This window comes from Scyliorhinus canicula, chromosome 3 (genome assembly GCF_902713615.1).
Source record: "Scyliorhinus canicula chromosome 3, sScyCan1.1, whole genome shotgun sequence".
Taxonomy (NCBI): domain Eukaryota; kingdom Metazoa; phylum Chordata; class Chondrichthyes; order Carcharhiniformes; family Scyliorhinidae; genus Scyliorhinus; species Scyliorhinus canicula.
Window position 1 is genome coordinate 274743721 of NC_052148.1, and position 26081 is coordinate 274769801.

General features: G+C 52.4%; 1 protein-coding gene across 3 annotated transcripts in view; it reads right to left on the minus strand.

The window, feature by feature from the left end:
* LOC119963567 (NACHT, LRR and PYD domains-containing protein 12-like) overlaps positions 1-21140 on the minus strand; it is a 65724-nt gene extending 44584 nt beyond the window's left edge. For 2 of the 3 annotated variants that reach the window (XM_038792888.1, XM_038792886.1), the window contains exons 1-2: positions 21064-21134; positions 13345-13501 (exon numbers count right to left, since the gene is read on the minus strand). The gene's annotated coding sequence lies outside the window, so the exon portion shown is untranslated. Of the gene's footprint in view, positions 1-13344; positions 13502-21063 lie in introns of all 3 variants that reach the window. The other variant, XM_038792887.1, reaches the window with a different exon arrangement.
* Positions 21141-26081: the final 4941 nt, after the last annotated feature.

Genomic DNA, 26081 nt, shown 5'->3' on the forward strand with positions numbered 1-26081 from the left:
CGCACAGGCCTGGCAGTCCCTGGTGACTGTCCGTACTTCCTCGACGGAGTAGGGCCGATTGCGAGCCTTGACAAGATGGTACAATCGTGTGACCCCCCGGGTGACAAAGGCTGTCGTGTAGGGCTCGGAGCTGGTCCACTTGTGCGGCTGGCACATGTACCTCGGGAGAGGGCGTCTGGGGGCTCGTGAGTTTGCCGGGGTTATACAAAATCTCGTATTATAGGTGGAGAGCTCGATTCTCCACGCGCAAGTTTTATCGTTTTTGATCTTGCCCCGCTGTCTGTTATTGAACATGAAGGCTACCGACCGTTGGTCAGTGAGGAGAGTGAATCTCCTGCCGGCCTGGTAATGCCTCCAATGCTGCACAGCTTCTACGATGGCTTGGGCCTATTTTTCGACGGACGAGTGCCGAATTTCTGAGGCATGAAGCGTGCGGGAAAAGAATGCCACGGGTCTGCCTGCCTGATTGAGGGTAGCAGCCAGGGCAGGGTCTGCCTGCCTAATTGAGGGTGGCAGCCAGGGCAGGGTCTGCCTGCCTAATTGAGGGTGGCAGCCAGGGCAGGGTCTGCCTGCCTGGTTGAGGGTGGCGTCTAGGGCAACGTCTAATGCGTCGCTCTCTACTTGGAAGGGCAGTGTCTCGTCTACTGCACGCATCCCGGCCTTGGCTATGTCTGAGCGAATACGGGCGAAGGCCTGTTGTGCCTCAGCCGTAAGGGGAATGTGGATGGACTGTATGAGTGGGTGGGCCTTGTCCACATTGTTTGGGACCCACTGGGTGTAGCAGGAGAAGAACCCCAGGCAGCGTGTGAGGGCCTTGGGGCAGTGGGGGAGGGAAGCTCCAGGAGGGGGCGCATGGGGCCGGGATCGGGCCCCAGAACTCCGTTCTGGACCACATAGCCGAGGATGGCTAAGCGGTTCGTGCTGAACACGTACTTCTCCTTGTTGTAGGTGAGGTTGAGGAGAGTGGCGGTGTGGAGGAATTTGGCGAGGTTGGCGTCGTGGTCCAGCTGATCATGGCCGCAGATGGTGATGTTGTCTAGATACGGGAAGGTGGCCCGCAAACCGTACCGGTCGACCATTCGGTCCATCTCCCTTTGAAAGACCGAGACCCCGTTAGTGACACCGAAGGGAACCCTGAGGAAGTGATAGAGGCGACCGTCCGCCTCGAAAGCAGTGGACAGTCCGATTTACGGATGGGGAGCTGGTGGTAGGCGGATTTGTGGTCTATCATTGAGAAGACCCGGTACTGCGCAATCTGATTGACCATATCAGATTGGGTGGGAGGGTGTACATATCGAGCTGCATGTACCGGTTGATGGTCTGGCTGTATGTCAACGACCATTCTATGTTTCTCCCCAGTTTTAACGACTACCACTTGGGGCTCTCCAGGGGCTGTTTGCTGGCCTCGATGATGCCTTCCCGAAGCAACCGCTGGACCTCGGACCTGATGAAAGTCCTGTTCTGGGCCGCTGTACCGTCTGCTCCTGGTGGCAACGGGTTTGCAATCCGGAGTTAGATTGTCAAAGAGAGAGGCTGGGTCGACCTTTAGGGTTGCAAGGCCGCACACAGTGAGGGATGGTAGGGAACCGCCAAAATTTAAGGGTAAGGCTCTGGAGATTGCCCTGGAAGTCCAGGCCTAGTAGTAGGGCAGTGCAGAGATAAGAAGGACGTAGAGACGGAAGCCGCTGAATTCTACGCCCTGGACCGTGAGAGTGACCGTGCAGAACCCCCGGATCGGGACGGAATGGGATCCGGAGGCCAGGGAGATTCTTTGATTGGTGGGGTGGACCGCGAGGGAGCAGCGCCTTACCGTATCCGGGTGGATGAAGCTTTCGGTTCTCCCGGAGTCCAGCAGGCAAGAGGTTCATGTGACCGTTGATTCTCACACTGGTCAAAGCGGTGGCCAGGTTGTGCGGACGAGACAGGTCAGTCATCACTGAGGCAAGCTGCGGTCGGTCGTCGCTGGCATCAGAAGATGGAGAGCATGAGGGGCCCAGGTCGTGGAATTCTGTCGCCGTCCATGTCCCGTGGGGAAAACAGGATGGCGGCGCCTGAAGATCCTGCGGGGGACAAAATGGCAGCGCCCATGGGCCGCACGTTGTGGGGGCTGGTACAAGATAGCAGCGCCCATGGGCCGCGCGTGGCCCCCGGGAGGTGAAGATGACGCCGGCCACTGGCCACACGTGGTCCGGGATGAAGATGGTGGCGCCATTGTGTGTAGGTCAGGGGGTAGGGGGCGGATAGCGGCGACTGCGCGGGCCAGGCACACCGCGGCGAAGTGCCCCTTTTTGGCCGCAAGCCTTGCAAATGGCAGTGTGGGCCGGGCAGCGTTGGCGGGGGTGCTTCTGCTGGCCGCAGAAGTAACACCGGGGACCCCGGGGTGCACGAGTTGCGTGTGGCACAGGCGTACTGGCTGGGTGAAGCCCGGCTGGGGCGGCCGTCTGTGGGGTCCATGAGGGATAGGAGGGGTGGGCCGCACGGCCGGAGGGGTAGGCTCTGAGCGTTACGGGAGGCGACCGTTATGGAGTGCGCTAGCTTTTTAGTCTCAGCTAGGTCGAGCCTGGCCCCTTCTAGCAGTCTTTGGCGTATGAGGTCCGCCCCAATCCCCGTTACAAACGCATCGCGCATAAGAAGGTTGGAATGTTCTCTGGCCGTTACGGCCTGACAGTCACAGTCCCGGACGAGTGGGATTAGGGTCCGCCAGAAGTCTTCTATGGACTCACCAGGGAGTTGAGAGCGGGTGGTGAGTACGTGCCGGCGAAGAGCGTGTTCGTTTTCTGTGCGTAGTTTTCTTTGAGAAGCGCCATGGCGTCTGCGTAATTCAGGGCGTCCTGGATCAGCGGAAACACGTTGGAGCTCAACCTTGAGTACAGGATCTGTATCTTCTGAGCTTCCGGAACAGGTGGTCGCCTCGAAGCAAGCTAGCCAGTGATTAAAGTCCTTTTTGCCGTCGCTTGATTGCGGATCCAGCTGCAGGCGATGTAGTTTGATTCGGAGGCCCATCTTTTAGAAAATCTTACTGCAATAAATTGATGCACGATCAATTGTACAAAGACTCAGGTTGGATACAACTGTGGTTTTATTGCAGTAAGATGTGTGGCCTGTGGTGAATGTAATATATATATATATATATATATATATAAATAATAATTCACACTGTCTTTGTAAGCGCAGTAGCGCTATCCTACCACTAGGGGGAGTAGCTCTGGGAGTACTCAGGAACTTGTACTGGGCTCCACCCTTGGCTCCGCCCATGACTCCTCCCCCTAGTGCTGCTGTATAAATACCCTTGTCCAGAGTCAGCCTGAGTTCTCTAAGAGTTCATCAACGGGTAACAGGCTGGCTCTGAAGTAAGTCGATTAAACACGTGTCTGGTGAATTGATGGTTCCATCATGGCCCCCCACAGCAGCTGGCGAAATGGCTGCTGAATAGAGGACACACTCCTCCTACTGGGCGGAGCCAGCAGGCAGGGGCTACCGGCAAACCTGTAGTACAGGTCCTACCTTACATCACCTAATACAGGCGTAACAGTGGTTTACCACAGTGTGTCCTGGACCGCGTTGACGGCGCTGTTGAGGTGATGGAGAATTGCAATTTTGAGCCGGAACCCATTCTCTGCCCAATCGTGTTTCGTGATTTCGGCGTCAGCCAAAGGAGAACCCGCCCATAGTCTCAGGAGCTGAGAATCCGGTGCCAGTGTTTCAAGTTATCCTCCGGGGTTTTGAGACATTCTCGTGGGTAACATCAGCGAGACTCAAAACAGAAATTGGAAGCTCTTGGCCAGGATTTTCAAATCCATAATTCCTTTTGAGTGTGGGAGATCTGTGACTTTCTCACCATAATGAGAGTGAGGAAACATGGAACTAAGTGAGGCCGTGCTATTAAAAATATGGTGAGTGCAAAGATGTCTCTCGATCTAGTCCAGGCTTATCTGGAAATAGACAATAAAACCCCAGCAAATCAGAAAGGAGTACCAAAAGTTAAATTGGTGGAATTCGCAGATAAATTGGAATTAAGATTATCTACTTGGCTAAGAAAGCTGAAACACGTGAAAGCCTAGCGACACGTTTAATACACAGGTGGCACTGACGGACCCGTTCCTTCGAAAGTGGGGAACTGAAATGAGTTAAATTTCAATTACCAAGAGAAATAGAAATGAAGAAGTTAGAAATGCAAGAAAAGAGAGAAAGAGAAAGCTTGGTGAAGGGAGGAGGAAATGCAGAATTTGGCAATTGCAGACCGAGAAAAAGAGAAAGAGAGAGAAAACGCAATGAATTGCAGCCGGAATAAGTTCGCTGCTGAGGAAGAAAGTAATTCTGGACATGAACCTAGTGGGGAGGTGTTTAAATTTGTGCAGGACTTCCAGAATTTGGTGAAAGGAACATCAATGTATTTATTAATACTTTTGAGGAAATTGCTAAATAGATGAACTGATCACAAGATCTTTGGTTGGTGATTTTGCAAAGTAAATTTGTAGGTAAGACTAGTGAGGTCTGTGTGTCTTTGTAAGAGAAAAGGTCTGGGGAACAGGAGGCTGTACTGAGTGCTTATGAAGTAGCACTGGAGGTTTATAGACAAAAGTTTCAAAATATGAGCAAACAGTCTGGACAGACTTGTATTGAATTTGAAACGGTTAAACAAAGTCATTTTGATAGGTGGGTGAGAGCATTAAAAATAAAAGAAGTCTATGAAGTCCTGCGAGAAGGAATTCTGTTGGAAGAAGAAGACTTGTTACCTACAATGATAAGGACCCATGTGGAGGAACAAAGCGTTAACACTACAAGACACACAGTGGAGCTTGCTAATGATTCTAAGTTTGTTCATAGATCAAAGCCTTTCTTTAGACACTCTTTTGCATCTGAGAAAGAGAGAAAATTGTGTTTGGGTGGGTCTCATACCCACAACCCAAAGATGTAGGTGAAGTGCCCCTTAATTGGCAAAAAAAAAGAATTGGGTACTCTAAATTTATTTCTGAAAAACAAATTCCAAGGAGACTTCACCTCAAAGTAAAACAGATAATGCTGAGGGGTAAGAGAAATCAGGAAAGTTAGATGTTTTCATTGTAATAAACTGGGCCATACCAAGTCGGTATGTTGGGGATTATATGGAAAATCAGTTGGGGTTACAAATGTTAACGGGAAACATGAAATCAGAGGCTGGAGAACAGGAGAAGGTAGGATTAAAGATTAAAGAAGCAAACAATAGGAAGGAAAATGTGTGCACAAATGGTACAGGGGAAGAGCAGGTGGCTGATGTATTTAAGGATTTTCTGTGCGACGGTCAAGTATTTCCATGTGGACAGACTACAGTGGGGAAAGATATTAAAATCATGAGATACAGACGTGATGTTTGGAATGGGGACCGATTTAGCTCAGTTTGGCCGTACAGCTGGTTCATGATGCACAACCAGGCCAGCAGCGCAGATCCAATTCCCGTTCCTGCTGAGCTTATCCACGAATTATCCGCCTTCTCGACCTTGCCCCTCGCCTGAGGTGTGGTGATCCTCGGGTTAAATCACCTCCAGTCAGCCCTCCCCCCTCAAAGGGGTAAACAGCCTATGGTTATCTGGGACTATGGTGACTTTACCTAATGTTGTTGGATAAAGATATTTGTCATCCAAAGGGATATTGAGCAAAGAGGTTCTGATCAGCAGCATCCGTGGTGAAAAAATAAAAATTCCTTTGGTAAAAATGAACTTAAGGAGTAGCTTGAAGAGGGGAGACGTGGTTGTAGGAATGATAGAAACATTGTCCATTGCAGGGATTCACTTCATTCGAGGGAATGGTGTAGCAGCATCATAGGTAGCAGTGATGCCTACTGTGATTGAACAGCCCATAGAAACCCCAGACAGAGGGAAATTGCAAACCGACCTTCTGGGGGTTTTCCCTGATTGTGCAGTGACGAGGTCACAGGTCCATCAGATAAAACCAAACGAGGGAGGAGTTGAAAGTACAGGCTGAGACAAATGAGATTAGGTTAGCGGATTAATCTTTAGCAATCTGAATGAAGATGAAACAAACAAAGGGAAAGAGAAATATATGTTTAATTCAACTAGACTGATGGAATTATGACAGGGTGATTCCACATTAAAATAAATCTATCCGGGTGGAGAGCAGCCTCTCCACCCTGTGCCCTGGCGGGCGGGGGGGGATCTGCTGGAATTCTTGACTCTTGAGAAGGTCAAATTTGAACTGAGGGGAAGGATGGAGGGGTTCTACAATTCATGGGCGTTATTCATGATGCACTTTCGAGAATTGGATCACATCGAACATTAGGGGAGGTTGGGGGCTGGGAGGGTTGGGGGGAGGGGGGGCTGAGAGGTTTGGGGGGAGGTGGGCTGGGAGGGGTGGGGGGAGGGGGGGCTGGGAGGGTTGGGGGGGGAGGGGGGGCTGGGGGGAGGGGGGGCTGAGAGGTTTGGGGGGAGGTGGGCTGGGAGGGTTGGGGGGAGGGGGGGCTGGGAGGGTTGGGGGGAGAGGGGGGGCTGGGGCTGTGTGTATTAAGGGTGACTATGGGTAATTCCTGATTCCTTTTTGTCATTTGTTTATGTTAACGTGCGGGCTAATGTTTGGGGTTTGGTGGGAGGATGGGATCGTTGTTATTGATATGGGGTTTGACATATTCATTACTGATTATTGTTCATTGTACGCTGTAAATTTGGGAGAAAATGTGAAAAAGCAGAATAAAAAATATTCAAAAAACATAATCTATCAAACAGCACAGCATGGAACGGAAGTAATGGCTGATAGGAAAGTGCATCTTGTAGTTTCAAAACAGGGCAACCAGACAATCAAGAGGTATTGTGGGCAGCATGGTAGCACAATGGTTAGCACTATGGCTTCACAGCGCCAGGGTCCCAAGTTCGATTCCCGGCTTGGGTCACTGTCTATGTGGAGTCTGCACGTTCTCCCCGCGTCTGTGTGGGTTTCCTCCGGGTGCTCCGGTTTCCTCCCACAAGTCCCGAAAGATGTGATGTTAGGTGAATTAGACATTCTGAATTCTCCCTCTGTGTACCCGAACAGGCGCCAGAATGTGAATGTAGGGGATTTTCACAGTAACTTCATTGCAGTGTCAATGCAAGCAGACTTGTGACAATAAAGATTATTATTATCATTGATAATTAATGAAATGAAATGAAAATGGCTATTGTCACGAGTAGGCTTCAAATTAAGTTACTGTGAAAAGCCCCTAGTCGCCACAATCCGCCCTGTTTGGGGAGGCTGGTACAGGAATGTAACAAGGAGAGGAAGAGGGTTAAATTCAGACAGTGGCTTCCCTCAATTCTTTTGGGTCATGAGGAAGTCCTGAAAAATGTAAACAACTGGTTCAGTTATGTTCCAGGTAAGAACCGGACAGGATTTAAAGAGTTACTGCAATCCTATTAATGTGTTTGTGAGGATAAATGAGGTAGAATGGAGATACCAACGCATGATGTAAATGTGGGGTAAACAGTTCCAATAAAGCAACATGCACAGAGGTTAAATCCAAAAAGGTTATCACAAATACAGAAGGAAATTGAACATATGCTCCAAAATGACCTTATTGAATTGAGTTCCAGTGATTGGAGCTTTCCTATTGTACTGGTGCTGAAGCCAAATGGAACACAAAAGACTTTGGGCGGGATTCTCCATCCCGCCAGTCCCGTTTACCGGCACAATGCGCGCGTCCTCAAAGGCAACGGGATTCTCCTTTCCCGCAGCCGGACAGTGGCGTTTCCCATTGTGGCCAACCCACACCGTCGGGAAACCCGCGGGCGTGAGTGCGCTGCCGGCAAAGCGGAGGATCCTGCCGATGGAGAATCCCGCAGTGTGTGTGGACTACAGGAGAGTTAATACCGTCACCAAACGGGATTGGCTTCCTACTCCATATTTGAAAGATTGCGTCGAAAGGTTTAGACAGTCCATATTCATCACAAAGATAGACTTGCTAAAGGGTTATTGGTAAGTACCTCTGACTGAGAGAGCAAAGGAGATCTCTGCATTCGGAATGCCAAATGGACCCAATCAATTCAAAGGTATGCCATTCCGGATGAAAAACGTACCTGCAACTATTCAAAGGCTCAAGGGTAAAATTATTCAACGACTGAGACACTGTGCAGCAGATATTGATGATTAAGTGATGTACAGTCAAAGTTCGGAAGAACACCTGCGCCACTTAAAAACCTGTTTGACCACTTGAAAGACACCAAATTCGTCATGAATCCAGCAAAAAGCGAATTCATAAAAGCCCAGATTTGATATCTGGGACATATCTTGGGAAAGGGTCAAATGGCCCCACAAGATGCAAAACTGGAGGTTATTTGGGATTTTCCGGAATTCACCACCAGGAAAGATAGTTTAAGGTTTCTGGGAATGAGCAAATTCTACCGCAAATTTGTGCCGAACTTTAGGAGTGCGGTAGTATCACTCACAGAATGTTTAAAGAACAACAAACAATTTAATTGGATGGAGGACGGCAAAGTGGCATTTAAACATTTAAAACTGTCAACAGCAAAACCATTGTTAGCCGTACCAAACAGCAGTTTAAACTGGCTGTGGATGCGAGTGACATTGGTGTGGGAGTTGCTACAAGAAGACCTAGGCATTGAAAAAGTATTGCACTATTCAAAAAGAAGCTTTAAGCTTGGTACTGGCATTACAACATTTTGAGGTTAATGGTGCCAGTAATTCCGCACGGACAATCATTAACACAGACCATAGTCCCCCAACATTTTCTGGAAGAAGTTTGAGATCGGAACACCAGGTTATTCCGATGGAGCCTGTTGTAACAGCCATTTAAGTTAAAAAATCATTCAGGTGACCAGCAGAGAAAATGTCATTGCAAATGATTTAAGAGACTTTTAGGAACATTGAGAGTTCTGGGGGCTAAATTTATTGTTAATGTAACCTTTTAAATCTTTGATAAAATTGTTAAGGTAGAAGAGAAAAGAAATGATTGAGAAATGAAACTATCCTTCAAATGAGGATGTTCCATGTTTTTTTAAAAGGGGTGTGTCAACATTATTCTTCACAATATTCCAAACAAGTACAGTATACACCATTAATAACCTGTATTTCAAGTTATTCTTCAGGGTTCTGAGACACTCTCACAGACAACATAAGTAGCATTCTGAACACTGAGTGAGTGCCGCACTGTCAGAGGGTCAGTACTGAGGGAGTGCTGCACTGTCAGAGGGTCAGTACTGAGGGAGTGCTGCACTGTCAGAGGGTCAGTACTGAGGGAGTGCTGCACTGTCAGAGGGTCGGTACTGAGGGAGTGCCGCACTGTCAGAGGGTCAGTACTGAGGGAGTGCCGCACTGTCAGAGGGTCAGTACTGAGGGAGTGCCGCACTGTCCGAGGATCAGTACTGAGGGAGTGCCGCACTGTCAGAGGGTCAGTACTGAGGGAGTGCTGCACTGTCAGAGGGTCAGTACTGAGGGAGCGCTGCACTGTCAGAGGGTCAGTACTGAGGGAGTGCTGCACTGTCAGAGGGTCAGTACTGAGGGAGTGCTGCACTGTCAGAGGGTCGGTACTGAGGGAGTGCCGCACTGTCAGAGGGTCAGTACTGAGGGAGTGCCGCACTGTCAGAGGGTCAGTACTGAGGGAGTGCCGCACTGTCCGAGGATCAGTACTGAGGGAGTGCCGCACTGTCAGAGGGTCAGTACTGAGGGAGTGCTGCACTGTCAGAGGGTCAGTACTGAGGGAGCGCTGCACTGTCAGAGGGTCAGTACTGAGGGAGTGCCGCACTGTCCGAGGATCAGTACTGAGGGAGTGCCGCACTGTCAGAGGGTCAGTGCTGAGGGAGTGCTGCACTGGCAGAAGAAGGCCATTTGGCCCATCATGTCTGCACGGCTGTACAATCAAGGTGTTGTACTTAGTGCCATAGGGCAGAATAATGACACGAAGGTTACAATATGAATTAATGAGGAGAACAACATTTATATTTAAATCGTCACACTACCGGAGGAAAAGCAAAGACCATTTCTGGTAGAGAGATTCCCTCAAATTCTCAGCAAAGTACAAATTAATCAGAGAAACATTTTTTTCAAACTGAAGTACGGTTCCTTTGTGAAGAAAACCTGGGGCGGGTTTCTGCGAAAACCGGCGGGGTGGGCAACTCCGGCGGGAAGGAGTGGCGTGAACCAGTCCATCGTCAGGCCGCCTCGGAGTGGTTTGCGGTGCCGGCTGGCGGGGAAGGGGCCTGGTGCCACGCCAACCGGCGGCAAAGGGCCTCCGCCGGCTAGTGCGAGTTGGTGCACGTGCGGGGGCACCAGCGTGTGCTGGCGTCACCCCGGCGCATGCGCAAGGGGGTTCATCGGCCGATGGGCAGCGGTCGATGCGGAGGAATAGACTGCCCGCATGGCACAGGCCCCCCACCCGCGGATCGGTGGGCCCCTGATCACGGGCCAGGCCACTGTGGGGGCACCTCCTGGGGCCAGATCCCCCCATGCCCCCCAGAGACCCCCCCGGAGGCTGCCCGCGCAGCCAGCTCCCGCCGGGAAGGACCTACTCCATTTATGCCGGCGGGACTGGCAAAAACCGGGCAGGACTTCGGCCCATCGCGGGCCGGAGAGTCGCCGCGGAGTCCGCTGCCAGCGGCCGCCGACCAGCGCGGCGCGATTCCCGCCCCTGCCAAAACCCTGGTGCTGGAGAATTCGGCAGCCGGCGGGACCCCACCCACCCCCCCCAGAGATTCTCTGACCCGGCAGGGGGGGTCGGAGAATCCCACCCCTAATGTTTAAAAGGGTTTAATTAACTTTTACAACTTGTTAAACAATCTTGGAATTTAAAATATATATAATGTTACTTTTGTAAATTTGACCAGCAATGAACTTAGGTGCAAAATAAATTACTCGCCTCGAAAACCAATACCTCCCCCAGATCCCCCAGATATCCCAGATCCTGCTCCCAAACCCCCAGATCCGCCGTATCCTGCTCCCAGATCCCCAGATCCTGCTCCCAAACCCCCAGATCCGCCGTATCCTGCTCCCAGATCCCCAGATCCTGCTCCCAGATCCCCCAGCTGCTGCTCCCAAACCCCCAGATCTTTTCGTCCTCGCTGTCAACAGGGGTGGTACCAGAGGATTTGGAGAGTGGCGAATGTCGTGCCCCTGTTTAAAAAAGGGAATAGGGATAACCGTGGGAATTACAGGCCAGTTAGTCTTACTTCGGTGGTAGGCAAAGTGATGGAAAGGGTACTGAGGGATAGGATTTCTGAGCATCTGGAAAGGAACTGCTTGATTAGGGATAGTCAGCACGGATTTGTGAGGGGTAGGTCTTGCCTTACAAGTCTTATTGACTTCTTTGAGGAGGTGACCAAGCATGTGGATGAAGGTAAAGCAGTGGATGTAGTGTACATGGATTTTAGTAAGGCATTTGATAAGGTTCCCCATTGTAGGCTTGTGCAGAAAGTAAGGAGGCATGGGATAGTGGGAAATTTGGCCAGTTGGATAACGAACTGGCTAACCGATAGAAAAGTCAGAGAGTGGTGGTGGATGGCAAATATTCAGCCTGGAGCCCAGTTATCAGTGGTGTACCGCAGGGATCAGTTCTGGGTCCTCTGCTGTTTGTGATTTTCATTAATGACTTGGATGAGGGAGTTGAAGGGTGGGTCAGTAAATTTGCAGATGATACGAAGATTGGTGGAGTTGTGGATAGTGAGGAGGGCTGTTGTCGGCTTCAAAGAGACATAGATTGAATGCAGAGCTGGGCTGAGAAGTGGCAGATGGAGTTTAACCCTGACAAGTGTGAGGTTGTCCATTTTGGAAGGACAAATATGAATGCGGAATACAGGGTTAACGGTAGGGTTCTTGGCAATGTGGAGGAGCAAAGAGATCTTGGGGTCTATGTTCATAGATCTTTGAAAGTTGCCACTCAAGTGGATAGAGCTGTGAAGAAGGCCTATGGTGTGCTAGCGTTCATTAGCAGAGGGATTGAATTTAAGAGTCGTGAGGTGATAATGCAGCTGTACAAAACCTTGGTCAGGCCACATTTGGAGTAGTGTGTGCAGTTCTGGTCGCCTCATTTTAGGAAGGATGTGGAAGCTTTGGAAAAGGTGCAAAGGAGATTTACCAGGATGTTGCCTGGAATGGAGAGTAGGTCATACGAGGAAAGGTTGAGGGTGCTAGGCCTTTACTCATTAGAACGGAGAAGGATGAGGGGAGACTTGATAGAGGTTTATAAGATGATTAGGGGAATAGATAGAATAGATAGTCAGAGACTTTTCCCCTGGGTGGAACACACCATTACAAGAGGACATAAATTTAAGATAAATGGTGGAAGATATAGAGGGGATGTCAGAGGTAGGTTCTTTACCCAGAGAGTAGTGGGGGCATGGAATGCACTGCCTGTAGAAGTAGTTGCGTCGGAAACATTAGGGACCTTCAAGCGGCTATTGGATAGGTACATGGATTAGGGCAGAATAATGGAGTGTAGGTTAACTTCTTAAGGGCAGCACGGTAGCATTGTGGATAGCACAATTGCTTCACAGCTCCAGGGTCCCAAGTTCGATTTCGACTTGGGTCGCTGTCTGTGTGGAGTCTGCACATCCTCCCCGTGACTGCGTGGGTTTCCTCCGGGTACTCCGGTTTCCTCCCACAGTCCAAAGATGTGCAGGTTGGGTGGATTGGCCATGAAAAATTGTCCAAAATTCTTTGATTAACCTAGGACAAAAGTTCGGCGCAACATCGTGGGCCAAAGGGCCTGTTCTGTGCTGTATTTCTCTATCTATCTATCCCCCAGACCCTGCTCCCAGATCCTGCTCCCAGATCCTGCTCCCAGATCCCCACATCCAGCTCCCAGATCCCCAGATCCTGCTCCCAGATCCAGCTCCCAAACCCCCAGATCCCCCGTATCCTGCTCCCAGATCCTGCTCCCAGATCCCCCAGATCCTGCTCCCAGATCCCCCAGATCCTGCTCCCAGATCCCCAGATCCTGCTCCCAGATCCCCAGATCCTGCTCCCAGATCCTGCTCCCAGATCCCCAGATCCTGCTCCCAGATCCCCCAGATCCTGCTCCCAGATCCCCAGATCCTGCTCCCAGATCCCCAGATCCTGCTCCCAGATCCCCCAGATCCTGCTCCCAGATCCCCCAGATCCTGCTCCCAGATCCCCCAGATCCTGCTCCCAGATCCCCAGAATCCCCCGTATCTTGCTCCCAGATCCCCCAGCTCCTGCTCCCAGATCCCCCAGCTCCTGCTCCCAGATCTCCCAGATCCTGCTCCCAGATCTCCCAGATCCCCCAGATCCCCCGTATCTTGCTCCCAGATCCCCCAGCTCCTGCTCCCAGATCCCCAGATCCTGGTCCCAGACGGCAGTTCCCAGACTCAGCCCCAGTTCAGGCGTCTCTATCAGACAGAGCACACTCACCTCTCTATTCCCTGGATAGCCTCCAGGCCAGTTGCTGCAGCCGGTTCTACTCGAGGGCTCCCCATCTCCTGCTCCAGCTGCACCCAGTCCTCTCCGGGAGGGACCTCTGCAGCTTCACCCCCTCCTTACCAGCTCCATCTTCACTCTGCCCTCAAACCTACATCAGATCAGAGATAAAGCCTCTCACACACACACTGCCCCTCACACACACACACACTGCCCCTCACACACAGACACACTGTCCCTCTCACACAGACACACTGCCCCTCTCACACACACACACTGTCCCTCTCACACACACACACACTGTCCCTCTCACACACACACACACTGTCCCTCTCACACACACACACACTGTCCCTCTCACACACACACACGCTGTCCCTCTCACACACACACATGCTGTCCCTCTCACACACACACACACTGTCCCTCTCACACACACACACACTGTCCCTCTCACACACACACACACTGTCCCTCTCACACACACACACACTGTCCCTCTCACACACACACACTGCCCCTCTCACACACACACACACTTTCCCTCTCTCACACACACACACTGTCCCTCTCACACACACACTGTCCCTCTCACACACACACACTGTCCCTCTCACACACACACTTTCCCTCTCACACACACACTGTCCCTCTCACACACACACACACACACACAGTCCCTCTCACACACACACACTGTCCCTCTCACACACACACACACTGTCCCTCTCACACACACACACACTGCCCCTATCACACACACACACACACTGCCCCTCTCACACACACACACACTGCCCCTCTCACACACACACACTGCCCCTCTCACACAGACACACACTGCCCCTCTCACACACACACACACACACTGTCCCTCTCACACAGACACACTGCCCCTCTCACACACACACACTGCCCCTCTCACACACACACACTGCCCCTCTCACACACACACACTGTCCCTCTCACACACACACACTGTCCCTCTCACACACACACACTGCCCCTCTCACACAGACACACTGTCCCTCTCACACACACACACTGTCCCTCTCACACACACACACTGTCCCTCTCACACACACACACTGCCCCTCTCACACAGACACACTGTCCCTCTCACACACACACACTGCCCCTCTCACGCACACACACTGCCCCTCTCACGCACACACACTGCCCCTCTCACGCACACACACTGCCCCTCTCACACACACACACTGCCCCTCTCACACACACACACTGCCCTCTCACACACACACACACTGTCCCTCTCACACACACACACTGCCCCTCCACACACACACACTGCCCTCTCACACACACACACTTCCCTCTCACACACACACACACTGTCCCTCTCACACACACCACACACTGTCCCTCTCACACACACACAACTGCCCCTCTCACACACACACACTGCCCCTCACGCACACACACTGCCCCTCTCACGCACACACACTGCCCCTCTCACACACACACACTGCCCCTCTCACACACACACACACTGTCCCCTCTCACACACACACACACTGCCTCTCACACACACACACACTGTCCCTCTCACACAGACACACACGCTGTCCCTCTCACACACACACTGTCCCTCTCACACACACACACACTGTCCCTCTCACACACACACACTGTCCCTCTCACACACACACACACTGTCCCTCTCACACACACACACACTGTCCCTCTCACACACACACTGTCCCTCTCACACACACACTGTCCCTCTCACACACACACACACTGTCCCTCACACACACACACTGTCCCTCTCACACACACACACTGTCCCTCTCACACACACACTGTCCCTCTCACACACACACACTGTCCCTCTCACACACACACACTGTCCCTCTCACACACACACACTGTCCCTCTCACACACACACACTGCCCCTCTCACACACACACTGTCCCCTCTCACACACACACTGTCCCTCTCACACACACACACTGTCCCTCTCACACACACACACTGCCCCTCTCACACACACACTGTCCCTCTCACACACACACACTGCCCCTCTCACACACACACACTGCCCCTCACACACACACACTGTCCCTCTCACACACACACTGTCCCTCTCACACACACACACTGTCCCTCTCACACACACACACTGTCCCTCTCACACACACACTGTCCCTCTTACACACACACACACTGTCCCTCTCACACACACACACTGTCCCTCTCACACACACACACTGCCCCTCTCACACACACACTGTCCCTCTCACACACACACTGTCCCTCTTACACACACACACACTGTCCCTCTCACACACACACACTGTCCCTCTCACACACACACACTGCCCCTCTCACACACACACACTGCCCCTCTCACACACACACACTGCCCCTCTCACACACACACACTGCCCCTCTCACACAGACACACTGTCCCTCTCACACACACACACTGCCCCTCTCACACACACACACTGCCCTCTCACACACACACACTGTCCCTCTCACACACACACACTGCCCCTCTCACACAGACACACACTGCCCCTCTCACACACACACACTGCCCCTCTCACACAGACACACACACACTGCCCCTCTCACACACACACACACTGTCCCCCTCACACACACACACTGCCCCTCTCACACACACACACTGCCCCTCTCACACAGACACACACACACTGCCCCTCTCACACAGACACACACACACTGCCCCTCACACACAGACACACACACACTGCCCCTCACACACACACACACTGCCCCTCTCACACACACACACTGTCCCTCTCACACAGACACACTGCCCCTCTCACAGACACACACACTGTCCCTCTCACACACACACACACTTCCCCTCTCACACACACACACTGCCCCTCTCACACACACACACTGCCCCCCTCACACACACACACTGTCCCTCTCACACAAATACACTGCCCCTCTCACACACACACACTGCCCCTCTCACAGACACACACACTGTCCCTCTCACACACACACACACTTCCCCTCTCACACACACACACTGCCCCTCTCACACACACACACACTGCCCCCCTCACACACACACACTGTCCCTCTCACACAGATACACTGCCCCTCTCACACACACACTGCCCCTCTCACACACACACACTGCCCCTCTCACACACACACTGCCCCTCTCACACACACACACTGTCCCTCTCACACACACACACTGCCCCTCTCACACACACACACTGTCCCTCTCACACACACACACTGCCCCTCTCACACACACACACTGCCCCTCTCACACACACACACTGCCCCTCTCACACACACACACTGTCCCTCTCACACAGACACACTGTCCCTCTCACACACACACACACTGCCCCTCTCACACAGACACACTGTCCCTCTCACACACACACACACTGTCCCTCTCACACACACACACTGCCCCTCTCACACACACACACTGCCCCTCTCACACACACACACTGTCCCTCTCACACACACACACTGCCACTCACACACAGACACACTGTCCCTCTCACACACACACACTGCCCCTCTCACACACACACACTGCCCCTCTCACACACACACACTGCCCCTCTCACACACACACACTGCCCCTCTCACACAGACACTGTCCCTCTCACACACAAACACTGTCCCTCTCACACACACACTGTCCCTCTCACAGACACACACACTGTCCCTCTCACACACACACACTGCCCCTCTCACACACACACACTGTCCCTCTCACACAGACACACTATCCCTCTCACACACACACACTGCCCCTCTCACACACACACACTGCCCCTCTCACACACACACACTGTCCCTCTCACACACACACACTGCCCCTCTCACACACACACACTGCCCCTCTCACACACACACACACTGCCCCTCTCACACACACACACTGTCCCTCTCACACACACACACTGTCCCTCTCGCACAGACACTGTCCCTCTCGCACAGACACTGTCCCTCTCACACACACACAGACACGCTGCCCCTCACACACACACACACACACACACTGCCCCTCACACACACACACACACACACACTGCCCCTCTCACACACACACACACACTGTCCCTCTCACACACACACACACTGCCCCTCTCACACACACACACACTGCCCCTCTCACACACAGACACACTGCCCCTCTCACACACACACACTGCCCCTCTCACACAGACACACTGCCCCTCTCACACACACACACACTGCCCCTCTCACACACACACACACTGCCCCTCTCACACACAGACACACTGCCCCTCTCACACACACACACTGCCCCTCTCACACACACACACACTGCCCCTCTCACACACACACACACTGCCCCTCTCACACACACACACTGCCCCTCTCACACACACACACTGTCCCTCTCACACACACACACTGCCCCTCTCACACACACACACTGTCCCTCTCACACACACACACTGTCCCTCTCACACACACACTCTCCCTCTCACACACACACACTGTCCCTCTCACACACACACACTGCCCCTCTCACACACACACTGTCCCTCTCACACACACACACTGCCCCTCTCACACACACACACACACTGCCCCTCTCACACACACACACTGTCCCTCTCACACACACACACTGCCCCTCTCACACACACACTCTCCCTCTCACACACACACACTGTCCCTCTCACACACACACACTGCCCCTCTCACACACACACTGTCCCTCTCACACACACACACTGTCCCTCTCACACACACACACTGCCCCTCTCTCACACACACACACACTGCCCCTCTCACACAGACACACTGCCCCTCTCACACACACACACTGCCCCTCTCACACACACACACTGCCCCTCTCACACAGACACACTGCCCCTCTCACACACACACACTGTCCCTCTCACACACACACACTGCCCCTCTCACACACACACTCTCCCTCTCACACACACACACTGTCCCTCTCACACACACACACTGCCCCTCTCACACACACACTGTCCCTCTCACACACACACACTGTCCCTCTCACACACACACACTGCCCCTCTCTCACACACACACACACTGCCCCTCTCACACAGACACACTGCCCCTCTCACACACACACACTGCCCCTCTCACACACACACACTGCCCCTCTCACACAGACACACTGCCCCTCTCACACACACACTGTCCCTCTCACACACACACACTGCCCCTCTCACACACACACACACACTGTCCCTCTCACACACACACACACTGTCCCTCTCACACACACACACTGCCCCTCTCACACACACACACACTGCCCCTCTCACACACACACACACTGTCCCTCTCACACACACACACTGTCCCTCTCACACACACACACTGCCCCTCTCACACACACACACACTGCCCCTCTCACACACAGACACACTGCCCCTCTCACACACACACACTGCCCCTCTCACACAGACACACACTGCCCCTCTCACACACACACACTGCCCCTCTCACACACACACACTGTCCCTCTCACACACACACGCTGTCCCTCTCACACAGACACACTGCCCCTCTCACACACACACACTGTCCCTCTCACACACACACTGCCCCTCTCACACACACACACTGTCCCTCTCACACACACACTGCCCCTCTCACACACACACGCTGTCCCTCTCACACAGACACACACTGTCCCTCTCACACACACACACTGTCCCTCTCACACAGACACACTGTCCCTCTCACACAGACACACACTGTCCCTCTCACACAGACACACACTGTCCCTCTCACACAGACACACACTGTCCCTCTCACACACACACACACTGTCCCTCTCACACACATACACACTGTCCCTCTCACACACACACACACTGTCCCTCTCACACACACACACTGCCCCTCTCACACACACACACTGCCCCTCTCACACACACACACTGTCCCTCTCACACACAAACACACTGTCCCTCTCACACACACACACTGCCCCTCTCACACACACACACTGCCCCTCTCACACACACACACTGCCCCTCTCACACACACACACTGTCCCTCTCACACACACACTGCCCCCCTCACACACACACACACTGCCCCTCTCACACAGACACACTGCCCCTCTCACACACACACACTGCCCCCCTCACACACACACACTGCCCCTCTCACACAGATACACTGCCCCTCTCACACAGACACACTGCCCCTCTCACACACACACACTGTCCCTCTCACACACACACACTGCCCCTCTCACACAGATACACTGCCCCTCTCACACAGACACACTGCCCCTCTCACACACACACACTGTCCCTCTCACACACACACACACTGCCCCTCTCACACACACACACACACTGTCCCTCTCACACACACACACACTGTCCCTCTCACACACACACACACTGTCCCTCTCACACACACACACACTGTCCCTCTCACACACACACACTGCCCCTCTCACACACACACACTGCCCCTCTCACACACACACACACTGCCCCTCTCACACACAGACACACTGCCCCTCTCACACACAGACACACACTGCCCCTCTCACACACACACACTGTCCCTCTCACACACACACACACTGCCCCTCTCACACACACACACACACACTGTCCCTCTCACACACACACACACACTGTCCCTCTCACACACACACACACTGCCCCTCTCACACAGACACACTGTCCCTCTCACACACACACACTGCCCCTCTCACACCACACACTGTCCCTCTCACACACACACACTGTCCCCTCTCACACACACACACTGTCCCTCTCAACACACACACACTGTCCCCTCTCACACACACACACTGCCCCTCTCACCACACACACTGCCCCTCTCACACACACACACTGCCCCTCTCACACACACACACTGCCCCTCTCACACACACCCACACTGCCCCTCTCACACACACACACTGCCCCTCTCACACAGACACACTGTCCCTCTCACACACACACACTGTCCCTCTCACACACACACACTGCCCCTCTCACACAGACACTGCCCCTCTCACACACACACACTGCCCTTCTCACACACACACTGTCCCTCTCACACAGACACACTGTCCCTCTCACACAGACACACTGCCCCTCTCACACAGACACTGCCCCTCTCACACACACACACTGCCCCCTCTCACACACACACTGTCCCTCTCACACAGACACACTGTCCCTCTCACACACACACACACTGTCCCTCTCACACAGACACACTGCCCCTCTCACACACACACACACTGCCCCTCTCACACACATACACACTGCCCCTCTCACACACACACACTGCCCCTCTCACACATACACACTGTCCCTCTCGCACAGACACTGTCCCTCTCGCACAGACACTGTCCCTCTCACACACACACAGACACGCTGCCCCTCACACACACACACACACACACACACTGTCCCTCTCACACACACACTGTCCATCTCACACACACACACTGCCCCTCTCACACACACACACTGCCCCTCTCACACACACACTGTCCATCTCACACACACACACTGCCCCTCTCACACAGACACACTGTCCCTCTCACACACACAGACTGTCCCTCTCACACACACACTCACTGTCCCTCTCACACACACACACTCTGTCCCTCTCACACACACAGACACTGTCCCTCTCACACAGACACTGCCCACTGGAGGCGGTCTTCAAAGACTGACCTTCCCGGACCTCCCGAAGTTGCTGTCCTCACTCACTGTTAAATCTTTATTTCCTCCTGTCTCCATTCAGGATTGTGCCCACATTCATAGCTTCCTCTTCCTGGTATGAGCTGTAGTCAGAGAGAATTGTGGTTTCAAACAGCCTCTCCACAGGCATTGGCAAAATTCCACACGGTCACTCCCAGATTATGTGAGGGAGTGCTGCACTGTCAGAGGGTCAGTACTGAGGGAGTGCTGCACTGTCAGAGGGTCAGTACTGAGGGAGTGCTGCACTGTCAGAGGGTCAGTACTGAGGGAGTGCTGCACTGTCAGAGGGTCAGTACTAAGGGAGTGCTGCACTGTCAGAGGGTCAGTACTGAGGGAGTGCTGCACTGTCAGAGGGTCAGTACTGAGGGAGTGCCGCACTGTCAGAGGATCAGTACTGAGGGAGTGCCGCACTGTCAGAGGGTCAGTACTGAGGGAGTGTTGCACTGTCCTGTCTTTGATGTCATCCTTTAAACCCAGTCTCTCTCAGGTGAATCTAAAAAATCCCATGGCTACTATTGTGAAGACACGCAGTGCAAAATCCTCATCAATATTTATCCCTCAATCACTCTCACTTAGACAGATGATATGGTCGTTCTCACACTGCTGTTTGTGGGATATTGCTGTATGTTATTTTCTCTCTGAGAGTTGCCGCACCCAAATCCCCTACCTCGGGCTCTCTTTGTGCTGTTGGTTCGGAGTTGATTTTTCAATTATGTAAATCTAATCTTTACTACAACCTCTATCTGACATTTCTTTGTGGACAAGCAGCCCCAACATCCAGTTCAATGTCTGTCGATCTGGATCCTGGATCCTCTCTCCGTCAGAACGAGCTGACAATGAACGCTGCTGCACCACAATCACTGAGTGTGGAGCTGGTGCGGGGGTCGGGTTTGGGAACCCCCCCTGGGCTGGGCCGGGCCGCACCCCCCCCAATCGACACTCCCCTCTCCTTCCCTTCACATTGCTTCATTGTTGTTCTTTTCATCAACCCCGCCTGTTTTCCTGGCCTCTCTATTATTATTACTTTGCTAACTTTTCACAGTTCTGATCACCAATCTGTGTCTCTCTCCACAGGCAGTTAACCTGCTGAGTGTTTGCAGCATTTTCTCTTTTAATTTGATTCTTGGCAAAGTGTTTGTGAATGTCCTGGGAATGTGATGTCAATTTAAATGAAAGCTCTCGCTCTCTATATTACAATATTTTTAATTTACAGATACGTAAATGTAATCCACGGGAGGCAGGAGTCCCGTCACCACACCAATATTTATTGCCAATAACTATATACAAGAGCAGCTCCAATCAGTGCTGCTAGCAGTCCAGTCAACTTAAGACTGGATCGCAAAGTCTACACAGGTGCTTATATAGACCCCCTCAATTAACTATCATTGAGGGAGCTCATACTCCGATTGGCCAACCAATAAAGCCAATTGGAGTTCATTACACCCCTCCCCCCCCCCCCAGGTCCGAGGAATTCCTGCCAGCTGGCATTCCTCTGAGCTTCTTCCTGCTCCTCATGTCTGGGTCTGTCACCTCTGTGCCGTCCGCCGGGTCGTTCTCCGAAGTGGGCGGGGTGTACCTTATAGGTGCCCGTCTTTTCCTTGACGACCTCCTTGGAAGTTGTTCTTCCTCCTCCTCGGGGAGAGGTGTCGCGGCGGCCTCGTCGAGTGTGTCCATCTCCGACTCTGATGACTGGATGACGGGGTCTGGAGAAATTGCTTGGGGCTGGGGTGTAGGTATCCTTTCCGTCTGGGCTATCCCAGCTTGAGGCGGTCCTGCTTTGCCTGCCTCCAGGTATGGTTCCGCTGCCCTTATTTGGTCTAGGTGTTTCTTCAGCACCTTACCTCCTATTGAAACCTCATAGGATATGGGCCCTGTTTGGGACTCTACCGTGCCTTTGACCCACGTTAGTCCATTCCCATAATTCTTGACCCAAACCGGTGCCCCCACCTGGAAATGTCTCTGCTGCCGACTATTATCATGCCCCCTGCGTTGGGCCTCCTGTTGTTTCTCCACTTTCCCCATTAAATTTGGGAAAAAAAAGAGACTCAGCCTCGTTCGCAGCCGCCTTCCCATTAAGAGTTCAGTTGGCGGTATGCCCGTTGTGGAATGCGGTGTGGTCCTGTAATCAAACAGCCAGCGGGAGAGCTTTGTGTCTATTGACGCTGCCGACTGCCTCTCGAGTCCCGCTTTAAGTGTCTGGACCACTCTCTCTGCCAGGCCGTTGGTCGCTGGATGGTAAGGGGCCGTTTTGATGTGACGGACTCCGTTTTCCTTCAGGAATTTTCCAAATTCCCCACTTGTGAATGCCGTTCCGTTGTCCGACACCAATATCTCCGGAAATCCATGTGTTGCAAACGAGGCCCTGAGCTTTTCAATTGTCGATGCTGTGCTTGCCGTGTTTACCCGGTGGACGTCCAACCATTTGGAGTGGGCGTCCACTATCACCAAAAACATTGAGCCCATGAAAGGGCCGGTGTGGTCAATATGCAGGCGGGTCCACGGTCTGCCTGGCCATTCCCACGGGTGCAATGGCGCCGCTGGTGGCACTCTTTGCCCCTGTTGGCACTCCTGGCACCGACGTACCAAGGCTGCTATGTCTGTGTCCAATCCTGGCCACCAAACGTAGCTTCGAGCTAGCATCTTCATTTTAGACACCCCTGGGTGTCCGTGATGTAACTCGGTTAAGATTACCTGACGGCCCTGAGCTGGGACTATTACCCGGGCTCCCCGTAATAGGATACCGTCTTCTACGGTTATTTGGTCCCTTCTGCTCCAGTATGGGTGCATCTGGGGCTCCACTGGTCTTTCCAGTTCCCCTGTTAGCAGTAAATGCTTCACCTTGGCTAAAACTGGGTCTTTTTGCGTCCACAACTGAATATGTTGTGCATCTACTGGTAGGGTGTCCAAAAAATTTAGAGTCATTACTGTCTCCTCTACTTTTGGTATTTGCGGCGGAGTGTCCGGGAGGGGAAGTCTGCTCAAAGCATCTGCATTTGCTACTCGCGTTCCCGGTCTGTGCTCCAGAACGTATCTATATGCCGCCAGTAGCAACGCCCAGCGTTGGATTCTAGCTGATGCGATCGGGGGTATTGACTTGTCTTCTTTTAATAACCCTAATAACGGCTTATGGTCCGTCACTATGGTGAATTTCCGCCCGTACAGATACTGGTGAAATTTTTTTACTGTGAATATCACCGCCAGTCCTTCCTTCTCGATTTGGGCGTACTTCCTCTCAGCCATCGCCAAGGTCCTCGAAGCATAGGCTATTGGGTGTTCTTCCCCATTCCTTCCTCTATGGGCTAAGACGGCTCCTACCCCGTAGGGGGATGCATCACAAGTGACCACCAACTCCTTCCTTGGGTCATAATGCTCTAGGACATTTCCGGATGACAGCTGTTCCTTAATGTCCCTAAATGCTCGGTTTTGGCGGGTGGACCATTTCCATTCTTGCCCTTTTTAGTAGCTGGTGGAGGGGTTCTGGGATGGACGCCCCATTTTCAATAAATTTGCCATAATAGGTTACCAACCCTAGAAATGATCGTAACTCCTGGACCGTGGTGGGAGCTGGGGCTTCTTTTATTGCCCTTACTCTGTCTTCTAATGGATGTAAGCCTGACTCGTCTACTTTATATCCCAGGTACGCCACTTGTGGGGCCAGAAAAACACATTTTTCTCTTTTTAACCGTACGCCTGCCTTTGCAAAACGCCTGAGCACTTCCTCCAGGTTCCTTAAGTGTTCCCTGTTTGTCCTCCCCGTGATTAAGACATCGTCCAAATAAATCGCCACCTGCGGTAGTCCCCGCAGAATATTTTCCATCGTACGCTGGAATATAGCGCAGCCTGATGACACTCCAAAAGGTAGCCTAGTATAACGAAAAAGGCCCTTCAGGGTGTTGATCGTAGCGAACCTCTGGGAGTCCTTGTCCAGTTTTAACTGCAGGTAGGAGTGGCTCATGTCCAGTTTCGTGAACAAAAGCCCACCTGCCAATTTGGCATATAGGTCGTCTATTTTCGGGATTGGGTATTTGTCCAGCAGTGCGTATTTGTTTACCATCTGTTTGAAATCTCCACAGACGTATCGAGCCGTCTGGCTTCAAACTTGGTACCACCGGCGCTGCCCATTCCGAGAACTGTACTGGTCTGATAATGCCGTCGCGCCGTAACCTTTCTATTTCATCATCTACTTTCTTCCTTAATGCAAAAGGTACCGCCCTGGCCTTACAAAATTTCGGAAGGGCTTCTGCGTCCATGTGCAAAGTTGCTTTGGCGCCTATGATTTCCCCCAAACCTTCCTGGAAGACCTCCGGGTATTTTTGGAGTACTCCACTCAACTGCCCGCTTCCACTCTGGAAAATTTTCATCCAATCTAATTTTAGGTCTTTCAGCCAGTTCCGTCCAATTAAGCTCGGTCCGGAGCCCTCTACTATCGTCAACGGTAATCTGAGCAATTGTTTCTCATATTCCACGGGTACATGAGTCGTGCCTAGAACTTCCAGGGGTTCCTCCGTGTAGGTTTTAAGTTTTGGCGATGTTTTTGTTAGGATTAGTGCCTGGAGTCCATCTTTGATTTTTCTAAATGCTGCCACTCCCATTACTGATACGGCCGCACCCGTGTCTATTTCCATTATTGTCGGCCGCCCGTTCATCCGTGGGGTAACCTTAATGGGTTCTGCTTTCTTCATCGAAATATTATATAATTGTTCCCCTTCGGAGGAGGATGGGGCGTCTAGGTTGTGTACTTCCCTGCGTCCCCACCTGCTATTCCTCTATTGCCACCTCCTTCTAGGGTTTCTGTCACTGTTACCCCACTCTGTCTGGTGCCAGAAACGGTCCTTCTCTGTTGGGGGAGCCTCAGCCGGTACTTCCCTCTGTCTCCAGTTAGTGCTGTCAGACTTGGGGCAGTTCTGGGGTTTCCCTTTGGCCCTCTATTCCTCAGGCTTTTCCTGAGAGCGGCTATCTGGTAGCAGGACCCGTTGTGGTAGTCCCTCTCA